Source organism: Amblyomma americanum, chromosome 5 (genome assembly GCF_052857255.1).
Source record: "Amblyomma americanum isolate KBUSLIRL-KWMA chromosome 5, ASM5285725v1, whole genome shotgun sequence".
In the NCBI taxonomy this organism is placed as follows: Eukaryota; Metazoa; Arthropoda; class Arachnida; order Ixodida; family Ixodidae; genus Amblyomma; species Amblyomma americanum.
In genome coordinates this window covers 22,962,150-22,974,826 of record NC_135501.1, presented here as the reverse complement: position 1 = coordinate 22,974,826, position 12,677 = coordinate 22,962,150, and the positions used below count along the sequence as shown (strand labels likewise).

Genomic DNA, 12,677 nt, shown 5'->3' with positions numbered 1-12,677 from the left:
GTGGGTACGGGGATCGACGGGTGGTATACGGACGCTGGTCGCTGGTATACGCTTCCGGAGGTGGAGCAGCCCGAAGCAGCTGGGGTGAGCCGGTCGAAGGCGCAAACGCTGGAGGGGCGACCATGCGGCGACGACAGTGGCGTGCCACGTGGCCGGGGAAACCGCACGAAAAGCATATAGGCCGATTGTCCGGTGTGCGCCAAGGGTTGTAATGTGGCGAAGAGGGAGGATGAAGCGGGGCCGCTGGTGGGACCGGTGCCGGACGCAGGACAGGCGGACTGGGTGAAAACGCCACAGGCCGAGGCTGCGCAGCCACGGCGGCGTACGTCAAGGGCGCCGCCACAGGAGTGGAGGGGCTATAATGTGCCGCGGCTTCAGCGTACGACAAAGGAGGGACGGAAGGAACTTCAGGCAGGGTAGGAAGAGCCTCGGCGACTTGTTCTCGGATGACGTGCTGAAGCGAAGGCACAAGAGGAGAGGGAGCGTCAGGACTCGGGTGGACGAGAGAGCTGACGAGCAACGTCTTCGCAAACAAACTGCTTTATCTGGGGTAACAGTGGCGAGTGGTCGGAGTCAGACGTCAAAGCGCCCAGAGGCTCCGGGTTCGAGAGTGGAGAGCGAGTGAGAAGACGGCGCTTGTGTAGTTCGTCGTAGCTTTGGCATTGGGCAAGGACGTCGACGACGGTTGCTGGATTTTTGGCCAGAAGCATCTGAAACGCGTCGTCGTCGATGCCCTTCAGGATGTGATCGATCTTGGCGCGCTCCGGCATCAAAGAATCCACACGTCTACACAGGTTCACCACATCCTCAATGTAGCTGGTGAAATTTTCACCAGGCAGCTGAGCCCGAGCACGTAGGTGTTGCTCGGCGCGCAACATGCGCACCGCAGGCCGGCCGAAGACGTCGGCGAAATTCTGCTTGAAGGCGGACCACGATGTGATGTCAGCCTCGTGGTCGCGGTACCACAGATTCGCAGCGTCCGTAAGATAGGAGATGACGTTGTTTAGTTTGAGGGCATCGTCCAATTCGTTATGGGTGCTTACCCGCTCGTACGAGGTTAACCAGTCCTCGACGTCATGTACCCCGGTTCCACTGAATACAGCAGGATCGCGCTGGCGCAAAGCTCCAGCGCAGACGACGGTCGGCGGCAGGGCGGCAGAAGTGGGGCTGGAATCTTTGGACATGGTGATGACTGGAAGCGTACGACTTCGAAGCTGCAGGGTGTCAGCAAATCCGCACCTCCACCAAGTGAAAGGGGTTTTATACACAAATAAGTCAGGAGAAAGAGTTCACGGCGGGCGACGAAAAACGACGAGCAGGGAAGCGAGCAGTGCCGACGGCCAGTCCCCCAAAAAAACCAAGCGATCTCGTGCAGCGCGGCGAAACTTCGTCTTCTTCTTCTTCCTCCTGTCTTTCATCGGCGCTTCGTCTTCATCGGCGCTTGGTCAATGATCTGCCTATGCGGCATCAGGCGCGGCCGTCATGGTTCGCTACAGTTTCTACATAAAGACTTTATGGGAGATGTCCTGTATGCTCCGGTTGAAAGACGAAGACCTAAGTTGTGAATTGGGTCCAGTCGTTTTAAGTATGACGCCCTGGCTGAACCTTAAACCACACATCCATAATCTAAACGGGAGCGCACTAGAGAGCGATAAATCTGCAAAAGACAAGCTCTATCAGAGCCCCAGCGTTTTCGTGAAAGTATCTTGAGTACGTTCAGGGTTCAAGATGCTGTCTTCTTTAAGTTGCTTATGTGAGGTATGAATGTGAGCTTTTTATCAAAAGTTATGCCCGAGAACTTGTTTTCCTGTTTTACGTACAACACAACGTCATTCACGTATAGGGTGGGTTTGCTCTGTCATCGTCGTTTGAGCGAGCAAAGCACAGTCACTGATTTTTTCGGGGAAAATCTGAATCCAATTCTATCTGCCCAATTAGCCAATTTATTTATAGTCATTTGTAACTGTCTCGCACATGTTGGTGCGCTGGAAGATGTACATGCAATTTGCAGGTCATCTACGTATACCGAATACATAATCGACTTAAGGATTATTTTTGCTATTGAGTTCATTTTTACTACAAAAAGTGTAGTACTCAGAGCACACACCTGAGGGACACCGTTCTCCTGGATGAAATTCGCTGATAGGGTAGTACCTAGACGTACATGGAATGAACGGTCTGCTAGAAAATCACTCAGACAGTTCAGCATCCTGCCCCGGATGCCTAGATCTGCTAGGTCACGGAGTATACCGAACCTCCAAGTCGTGTCGTACGCTTTCTCCATGTCAAAGAAGACCGCAAGACAACGCTGTTTGTGTATGAATGGCTCCGGCACTGTTTTCCAGACGGGCAGTATGATCTATAGTGGAGCATGCTTTTTTGAAACCGCACTGATGTATGTCAAGAAGGTGATGAGATTCAAGAACAAATGTTAGTCGGATGCTCACCACACTTTCAAATGATTTTGCTCGGCAGCTGGTGATTGCGATTGGCGTGTAACTACCAGGACTTGATGATGGTTTGCCAGGCTTCAAGAAAGTTACTATAATGGCTTTCTTCTATGCGTCAGGTATTTTAACAGAGTACACAGGCTCTCCCACAAGTTGAAGAGAGTGGCAGCGAAATTTGGGGTTGACGTCGTGTTTTCTACACCCCTCAAGCTGGCAATGCTTTGTGCTTTAGCAGATCGAGAGAGGGAAAGAGAACCAGGTTGTGGCACAAAACATAGAAAACCATGCGTATCATGCGCACCAGATATTGTTTATCAGTTCCCTCTCCGATGTGGGTCTGTGTACGTTGGGCAGACGGGCAGGTGTCTAAACGTGAGGCTGGGTGAACATGCCTCTTCACTTCGCCAACAAACTGGAAAACACGTACCAGTGCATTGCAAGAAGTGCAATGGTTGTTTTCCCCTGCTTAATAGTACTAAGATTGTAGGGCGTGGTAAAACCCAATTGGCTAGGGAAATCTTGGAAGCCCAGGAAATTTCGAAATGTAGTGAAGGCACATGCATTAGTACCCCATCTGCGTATCTGATGGAGAAGGAATTGAAGTTTTTAAAACGCACTTGACTTTTCTTAGCACCTTTTATTATCTATCGCTCTTTCTCTTTTCTCCTTTTTTATCTTTTTCCACACGTTTTAAGATTATCAGTTTGTTTTTACCTTGTTTTATGTTATGCGCATGCGTGTTGTTGCTCTGCGATAGGGTGTGGTTTACTGTCGCATTTCATTCATTTCAGTTGTAAGTGCAGCAACCGTCCTGTCTTCGCCCTTCTACGTGCCGTCCATATGCTACGTTTTTGTTTATAATATGTCAGGTATTTTCCCTGAAATCCAGATTTTGTTGAAGAATTTTAGAAGTGCCTGAACGGCGGTCTCAGATAGATGTGCAAGCATGGTGTAGTTTATATTATCTGGGCCTGCCACTGTCTGTTTGCCTGGAGACAGTACTCTATTTAGTACCTCTACTGTAATTCTCATGTTATAATGTTCATTCATGCCTGCTCCTATGGGAAGTTTTTGTGTAATTTGAAGAACAGGAGACAGCAGCGAAGTGCTCACCTAATATGTTTGCCTGTTCTTGTGATGTTGTTTGTGTACCAGGGGTGGACAGAAGTAGAAAAGTGTCAGGAGAATAGTCACCACTGAATTTGTGGACCTCATCCCACAACTTCTTGGCTGGTAGTGAACTATTTATTTTAGATACATATTACCTCCAGGACGTTTTCTCGGCATTTCTACGAAAACGACGTGCAGTGGTCCGGGCCTTTTTAAATAATAACAGGTTCTCTGCTGTGGGGTACCTTCGAAATATTCCCCATGCTTTGTTTTGTTCTTTTTTTTGCCAGTCTGCACTCCTGTGTCCACCAAACCTTGTGATTTTTTCTGATTTGTCCTGATGTTTGTGGGACCGCTATTTTTGCAGCAGAAATTATACAGGTGGTAAATTTTTCATTTATTTCATCTATGCAAGTCTATCATTGAATTCTTTATGTAATGTGGCATTTGCGGTAAACACCGACCAGTCAGCTAGCTGGAGTTTCCAGTGCTGGGGTCGTGCTGGAATGATTTGGATTGAGGATGATAATTTTAAAACTGGGTAAATGGTCACTTCCTCTGGGGTCATTTAAAACGTCCCAAAAAAAATCATTAGAAACTCATGGTGATACGAAAGTTAAATCAAGGCAGCTCATTTTTCCTGAGCTGGGACAGCAATATGTGGTTTTTCCTGTGTTCATTAGGCATATGATGTTAGTAAGTATCAGGTCTTCAATTATTTGGCCTCTCCATGGTGTCTGTGTGCTCACTACCCCAAAAAGGAGGAGTGCGCGTTAAAATCCCCAACTACCACGTATGGTTCATGTATTTGATGGAAAAGGCTTTCCAAATCGTGGATGGTAACTGTGATGTGTGGTGGTACATATGCAGAGCATATTGTTATTGTTTTGTGTGTAACTACACTGACTACTACAGCCTGAAAGTTTGTTTTCGATGGTATTTTTCGAGCAGGGACGCTGCTTTGCGTTATAATTGGGATGCCACCTGAGAGCCTGTTCTCTATCTCGTCGAAAAATTTGGAATTTTTTCAAGATGTTTTGGTGTTTTGGCCCTGGGTTTGTCTCCTGAATACATAGAGCTATAGGTGACATTGATTTTAGTATGTCTGAAATGTCTATGTAGTTCATCATCATACCTCTCCAGTTCTATTGAACCAAAAATGCCATGTTTTGGTGTATTGGGCGTTGGGGAAGATTAGCTTTCAGGGGGCATTATTATCGGCTTTCCTTTTCTCTCGAGAGAGTTACGCCGCCCCTTCAACACAGAAGTGCTGGGGGTGGTATCCATCGCCCCCCTGGAGGCGCTGGACTCCCGCGAAGCTACGGGTGTACGAGTGGTAGGTTTCTCCCGGTTGGAAGAAGCCTTGTTGGCTCCCGACTCGGAGGTCGGCAGGCCCTTTCTCGGAGTTGGCGGGGCAGCTTTCGCTGCCTCTGCCAGGGGGGTGGATTGCTCTGCCGCGGTCTCACTCGGTGAGGCCTGGGCAGGCGTTGAAAACCGATGTGGTGCACGACCCCACCACACCGCATCGGCAAAATTTATATTGGGAGCTAGGAAAAATTTGCTGGCTGTGACGCGTCGCCTTGCTTCCTTGAAAGTGATGTTTTCATTTGTTTTTAGAGTTATTTCTTTTTCTGCTTTCCATTTTGAGCATGATCGTGAGTAGGCTGGGTGACCCTCACCACAGTTTGCACAGTGTGGAGGAGCAGTGCATTTATCAGAGATGTGATCGTTTGAGGAGCATTTTGCACATTTTTCATGACCACGGCAGCTCTGTGAGCCATGGCCAAATCGTTGGCACCTGAAGCAGCGGCGGGGGTTAGGGATGTATGTCCGGACTGATATCTTTGTGTAGCCAGGTCTATTGAGTCAGGCAGTGTGCAGGAGGCAAGGGTGTGAACTAGGTGCTTAGTAGGGATTTCCTTGCTTTCTTTTCGGATTTTTATTCTGTGGACATTTGTTACGTGCTGTTCCTTTAGCCCTTCTAATATTTCTTCGTCTGTCACGTAGATGAGGTCATTGTCTGATATTACTCCACGCACAGTATTAAGCGACCTGTGGGGTGTCACACTGACTGGGGTTTCTCCAAAGTCGGTAATGTGTGAGAGTTTGGGCAGTTGGACTTTATCGCGTATCTCAAGTAATAGGTCACCACTGGCTAACTTCGTCGCCTTGTAGCCAGGACCCAAAATTTCTGTGAGTGTCTTCAACAAGAAAAGGAGAGGTGATTCGGGCTATTTTTCTTTTGATTTGCTGTGCACTGTATGGAATTTGGCAAGAGGTTCTTTCTTTGTGTTCAGAAACTGGGATGTTCCATCTTCAGTCCGCCTTTTTTTTTAGGGTGGCGATCATTTTTAGATGGGGAAGGAGCCATAAAATATGGTTGTTGTTCGGCCGCGGGGCCAGCCCCCCCCCCCCTCCCCCCGCCCCCCCCCCCCAAGGTGCACAACAAGCGGACGGGACAGGAACTTGGAAGCAAGTCCTGCCCACGCCAGCTGTACACCGCCCCTACAACCCAATCTGAAGTAACCCCGGGGTAGTTACTCATACAGGGTTAACCCTCGCCGCCAGGAAGAAGGAAAAAGTAATTAAGAGAGGAGAAGACAGGAGAGTCGTGAGAAAGAAGATAGGAAAGTGAAACATAGAGGGGAGGGGAGGAAAAGGCTACTGCCGATTTCCTTCGGTCGGGTCAGGCCGGAGGTGTCGTCTACAGGAAGCTGGGGCCAAAGTGGTGTGTTGCCTCCGCCGAGGGGCCTTAAAAGTCCAAACTCTCGATATCGGCTCAACCACCAGGATCCCCTTAGGACACGGCGATGCCACGCATGGCGAAGCGCGGGTACTCGGGTCCGTGGTGATGCACCGTTCACCATCATCCCCCTTCGGATGCTCGATAACCCGTGGTGTCACCACTCACCAACGCCTGCAAGCTGCAGACGCCCCCCTGCGGGGACAACCTAATCGATAAAGGAGCGCTCATGATGCAAAAACTGCATTGGTCTCTTGTGCTCCATGTACAAGTATTACCTCTGACGACAGTGCCCCTGTGACAGGAAAAATCCACGAGATGTTAATTTATTACATCTCGAGCTAGAAAAACACTGAAAAAAAGCTTGTGCATAGACTGCGCGTCAGCCTTGACTACTGAAAAAGCAGTGGCTAAACAGAAAGTGATCGGGTTGCAGCTTTCACTGCCAAATTTGATAATGCTGGCTTACTGTATCTCTCTGGCCCCTTGAAGAACATTATTATCACCGTCCTGGAAGACAGCTTCACCACTTATTTTAGTCTGTATAAGTTGCACAAGACCATTGTTGACTTCGCTGATTTTTTAACACATCTACATTGTCCGCTTCTGGACTGTGTGAAACATGGACGTGAAATTGTTAAATGTCATAATCAAATTCTATATTCTGCTTCCCCTGCGCTTCTACATGAAGTCAGTCAATGCTGAGAGGGCTGCCAAAAAAGAGCAGCCGAAGGTGTTACAGATGAGATGTCAGTAGGTGGTGCAAACAAAAATGTGGGCAGGTGGGCAGGCTAAGTGCAAAGTGATGGAAATAAATGTGTTTAACAACGATTTTTATTTTGTGCTGTACATTACTGATCCTTGGGTATCTTCCCTTACAGTACGTGTTACCTCCATAGCATGAGCTAATAATGCCATTTTACCAAGCACGGTATTCGAAGAACTACTTACAATGCATGCTTGTGCTCATTACTTCTGTAACTCAGTTGCCTAAGCACTAAGGAATGCATTCCTGGAGTTTGCCTAAAGCACATGATTTACAGGACTCAGGTTCTCATCTTACATGTTTTAATTGTAAGTGCATCTAGAATTTTCTAGTGTTCAGTCTTTCTAGAATCAGAGCTATTGATCAATAGCTATTGATCCGCCGCTGTCAGTAGTGCGCTGTTGCGCGCACAAGCGCACACACGGTCATGGGGTTTAGAATCGTGGGTAGTGTTGTGGATGCAAGGATATTTTTATTTAAATTCCTCAGAAGACGGTATTATAATACAGCATGGCAGCAGTATTCAGAAAGGAGAATAGGGTGCAAAAATTAGCGAGTTCGTTTCGCCTTCGACTGGAGTACGCGCACAAAAATTTGTTCGCAAAAAAAAATAAATCGTTTGCGTCGCTACGACGATGACTGAACTGCGCATTGAAAAACCACGACAAAGCTGAAATAAAAAAAAGCAGTGAAATAGCATGCGCAAGTCACCTGAAAACGCGCAGGGAATTCGTTTCGCGGGGCGAAACGCGCGCGTCTAGCACAGACGCCGTGGCTGGCAAAGCCCACCGGTTGCTCGCAGCGCCACCACGGCGGTTATTCAGCAGCAGCCCCCGCTGCAGCCAGCGGACGCCAAACTAGCAAGTATTTCCAGGGACCCTACCCGTGGGCTCTCCGCGGCGTGCCAGAACTAGTAGCCAGAAGATAGTAGATAGTGCCAGAAGATAGTAGAAAAAAACATCACACAATGACAAAAGGCAAATGAGATTGAAGAAAAACAAGATGCAAACAGGAAATGCCACACACTACAATGAAGAGATGATTGACACTGAATAAACACAAAAGATAAATATACAAAAATATCTCAACCAACTAGGAGATCCACAGAGTACCTGTAACTTTACGGCAACGAGGACATCACAGAGACTGCATCATAAGAGCAACCCATTAACTCGGTCTCGATACAGTACAAAAATGCAGCATTTACGATAAATGTTGCAACAAAACGTCACACTGAGAACCAAACCAAGGTGGCTCAGTGGTTAGGGTGCCCAGTTACTGATCTGGAGTTCCCGGGTTCGAACCCGACCGCTGCATTTGGATAGAGGCGAAACGCTAAGACGCCCGTGTGCTGTGCCAATGCACGTTGCAGATCCCCAGGTGGTTGAAATTATTCCCGAGCCCACCTCTTTCTTCTTTCACTCCCTCCTTTATCCCTTCCCTTACCCCACAGTTCAGGTGTCCCCGATATGCTAGACAGATACTGTGCAATTTCCTTTCCCCCAAAACCAATTTTCATTTCACTGAGAGTAAATACACTGCAAGAACCCAGCTCATTTGCAGAGTCTTAGTAAGAGCTGTACCAGCTAAAGTGTGACGCAAACCAAAAGAATAAAAATAAAGAGAAATAATAGAAGTGAAAATAACAAGAAAGCCATTCATTCAGTCCTCAAATAAATTTGGCATGTCTCCAACATAACACACATGGCCAAGATCCATGGCAACTGAAACACTGCTAACCTTGTCAGCAGCCAGCACTACCTTCTTGGAAGTTTTGGCACACTTGTGGATATGTGGCAGATCCCTATAACTTTCAGAAGCCAGGCATGTACACAACAACAAATAAGTGCTGTCAGCATCTGAAATACTCTCCAGAATTTAGCACTTTCCCTGTACACATCTGATACAGTTTCATATCTTTTTTGCGCGCCTATAACCTTCTACATGAAGACGTTGTTCATGAACATCCATGTGTTTAAATTTCATTAATGGAAAAACCTGTCCAAGCTTCTCCTGGACAGCACACCGCACCCGTTCATCCATTTCTTTTAACAGAGTGCCTCTTCCAAGTGGCTTTTCAGTGGAGCTTTTGCCTGCACATGAGGAAGGCATTAACGTGTCGTACACAGCTTGCACTTGAGATGTTGTATTGAGAGCATTTGCCAGCTTTGTTATTTGGAGTCTCATGGCAAACCGCTCAAGGATTTGCAGTGTTACACCATTAGCATCACTAATGAGCTTGAGAAGCATGCTATTTCCGGACTCAAAAACAAAGGCCGAGTGCGACCACAGCAGCCCTAGCTCCAACACGCTCTTTGGCAGATGCAGGAGTCGATGCACGTTGAAAGTCATTGTCTCACGACAATACAAGTCCTCCATACTAAGCACAAATCATGATAGTTTATCCGTAGCTTCATGGATGTCCTCCTTCATCATTTCATCCTTGAGCAGGATGTAGACCGCTGCCACGAGCGAACAGAAATGTTGAAAATACTCCTCTGGCAAGATGCCTTCTAGAAAGGAAACAGAATAAAACAGAAACCACCATTTCCACTCGCTTCCTTTCCATAGCGCCCTTTCCCCAATGCTACGTGGCAGCCTTTTAAACCACTGAGGGGGCTTTATGCTCAATAGCCTTGTGTTGACTTGACCGAGTGTGGCAGGAACTCCAATGTATGAAGCAGACTGGACACTGCCAAACCACGTGTCTGCAAGCTGCCTTGTCACACGTTCCAGCACACAATGCATATAATCCGGGCAGACTCCACACACAAGGTTGAAGTCAGGTAGGTGGGCTAGTGGTGAAAAGCCCTTCACACCACATGATGGCTCTCCAGATATCAGTGATGATTTCAAATCACTCCTCACACTTCTGTTTGTCCTTGGCTCAGGATGCCCCCTATCATCTGCCACTGGGTACTTCACAGACCCTGTAATTAGGACAAGAAATAGAAAGATTTCAATTGGCTGGCAGGTTTCGTGAAATTGTGAGCAGCATCAACCTTAACGGAGTTTATTTTTGGCTAGCCTGCGTTGTATTTCCAGGTGCATGACTAACTGGCCAACATGGCCCAGAAAAGTGAAGGTAGCGGGCATAGGTATACACTGTAGGGAGGGCAAGGGGGAACCTGGCCCACAAAACTGAAGGTAACAGGCACAGGCATGCACAGGGGGGAGGGCAAGGTGGGCAGTGGCCCCCCAATCGACATAGGAAAGGAAGACAGAAATTTTGTGCCATATTTTGTGCCCTGCTATCCAGAAGACATAAACAGGCACTAACATGAACTTTGGCTCTCCTTATAGAGAGACCTGCGCAAACCTACGGCAACAGGCTTTTAAAGCGAAGAACAAGCTGATGCATGCTGTATTACATGGGTTTGTTGCAAAACTGTATTTGATGTAATGTGACAAGGCTATAAAAGGCTTACATATTTTCACATTAAAACACGGCAGTAACTTCAGCTTCACTCTGAGTTGATGGCTATACAAATACAAGTTTAAATGAAAGCCCAAAAATACTGCTCCACATTCTGGTAAACAAAAATTTAAGTTCTAGAAGCGTACTTACGGTTCACAAGAACACCTTAATATGACAGTAGCTGCATCCGTAGTAGCAATTGAACTGCTTGATATTTAGTACAGCTGCTCATGCGGGGGCACCTACACAGCAGCAGGTAAACTTCATATTTGATGAATACTTTTTCTACATTCCCAATCCACTGCTCTATGCACAGTTTCTGTGAAAACTTCCATGAAGGACACCATGTTCGGGTAGCTTTTGCCAAAATAAGGCCATACAAGAGTACATGTTTCCAGCGAAGTGGCACTAGTAGCTCATTTAATAAGGCTTTGATGGACCACAGTGATTTACTGCATTTGAATGCTCTAGCTCCATCCATGTTGAATGTAAGCGATACATCAGACCATGCAGCCTTCCCCATCTGCCGCTGATAGAGCTTCCCATCTGTTATGTCTCTAATAACCTTGTTTCCTTATGGACCAGGATCAGATGCAGTGGCCCGTTTCTTTTTTAATGATGTCAGCAGGGTCTGGGCCAGTGTCATTTGTCAGCATCACTTCGAGCTGCTTTTCAATGCTTACAGTGGCGAAGAAATTTTGCGCCGAGTTTGATGTGTTGCAACTGGGACATCAAAATTCGAGCTTCTCGGGATTGGGAATAATTGCCCCACATTCTTCGCAAAAGTAGTGTCGTTTCACTATGTCCGCCTCCCAGCGCTTCTACACTTTCCTCAATTAATAATGAGAAGTGGGTAGGATTGGTTTCCCCAGAAAGAGGTTAATCACCCCCAAAAGCTTCTCCATGTCGACCCAGTTTAACCCAGATGAAGATGTGTACGCCATCAAAATGAACATGGCGTCTCTAACTGTTACGTCTGAGTTCGGCAGACGCTCAATGGAAAAAAAATCACTGAACTCTCTATCACTGTCGCTGTCGTCCGCAGATCGGCAACTGTGCGTGTTGTCTTCGTCTGCGTTTCTGTTGCAATGGTCAGCGACATCGTCTTCGTCCGCAGTGGCAACTATCAGAGTTTTCTTGGTCCGCATTTCTGCAGCGATCATCGCTGAAGTCGTCGCCCGCAGAACAGCTGTCCACGTTGTCTTCGTTCGCAGAACTGTCCGCGTAAATGCTCTCTTCATCCGGTTTTCTGTAGCAATCGTCGTTGATGTGGACTTCGTGATCTTCGCAGCAGTTTTGTTGCTCTCGAAGATCACTGACAGAGGCATATGGAGTTGCGATTTCAGAAGACTGCTGATCAATGACGGGATTAGCAGTTGGAGGCAAGTGGTTTTGGATGCCCGTTTTCGGGAAGGTATTCGGTACCGTTGCAAGAGGTTGACGTTCTTCATCATGCCTCTTTTGGTAGAGCAACGTTGTCCTTGGCACAACGTATTACTCGTCCGGTTCTAAATACTTTTCTTCGCTCGCGGTGTGCTTTGCATTTCATCCATAACCTTCTTTGCAGCAATCACACAACTGCAACTTGATTGGATTGCTTAACAGTCAGCTAAGGGATGGCCATGACATTGTGGCGAATGTATACGCACCACATATTTGCACATATCTATACTGATAATAACATTTCACTTAAGGTAAAATTTATTGCAAAAATTATCATTTGTATTTATGCATATTTTTGAGTTTTTAATTTCAGCAGGACAAAAATTTAAAATAAATATAGTACTGCATGCGTGGCTATCATCATCATCAGTACGCCACCACGTTTATTCACCATTTCACTTAAGGTAAAATTTATTGCAAAAATTATCATTTGTATTTATGCATATTTTTGAGTTTTTTAATTTCAGCAGGACAGAAATTTAAAATAAATATAGTACTGCATGCGTGGCTATCATCATCATCAGTACGCCACCACGTTTATTCAGCCGCCTGACCGCCCATGCCGCAGTGCACGTTTCTGTTGTTGTCAGCGCAACGTGGGTACAGTCATTACAGTTCATTTGATGTAGTACGTGTTTGTGACCTCTGAAGCAATCGCTATGTTCGCATACGTGAGGTTTCGTGATGAGGATATGGAGACTGTTCTTCCGATCAGTCGGTTCCATAGCTTCCAGCCGAAAGGCCTGA

The 12,677-nt window shown here is 46.8% G+C and overlaps 1 pseudogene; it reads right to left on the bottom strand.

Annotated features, from left to right (window-relative positions):
• Positions 1 to 485: 485 nt before the first annotated feature.
• Positions 486 to 11,635, bottom strand: LOC144133736 (uncharacterized; annotated as a pseudogene).
• Positions 11,636 to 12,677: the final 1,042 nt, after the last annotated feature.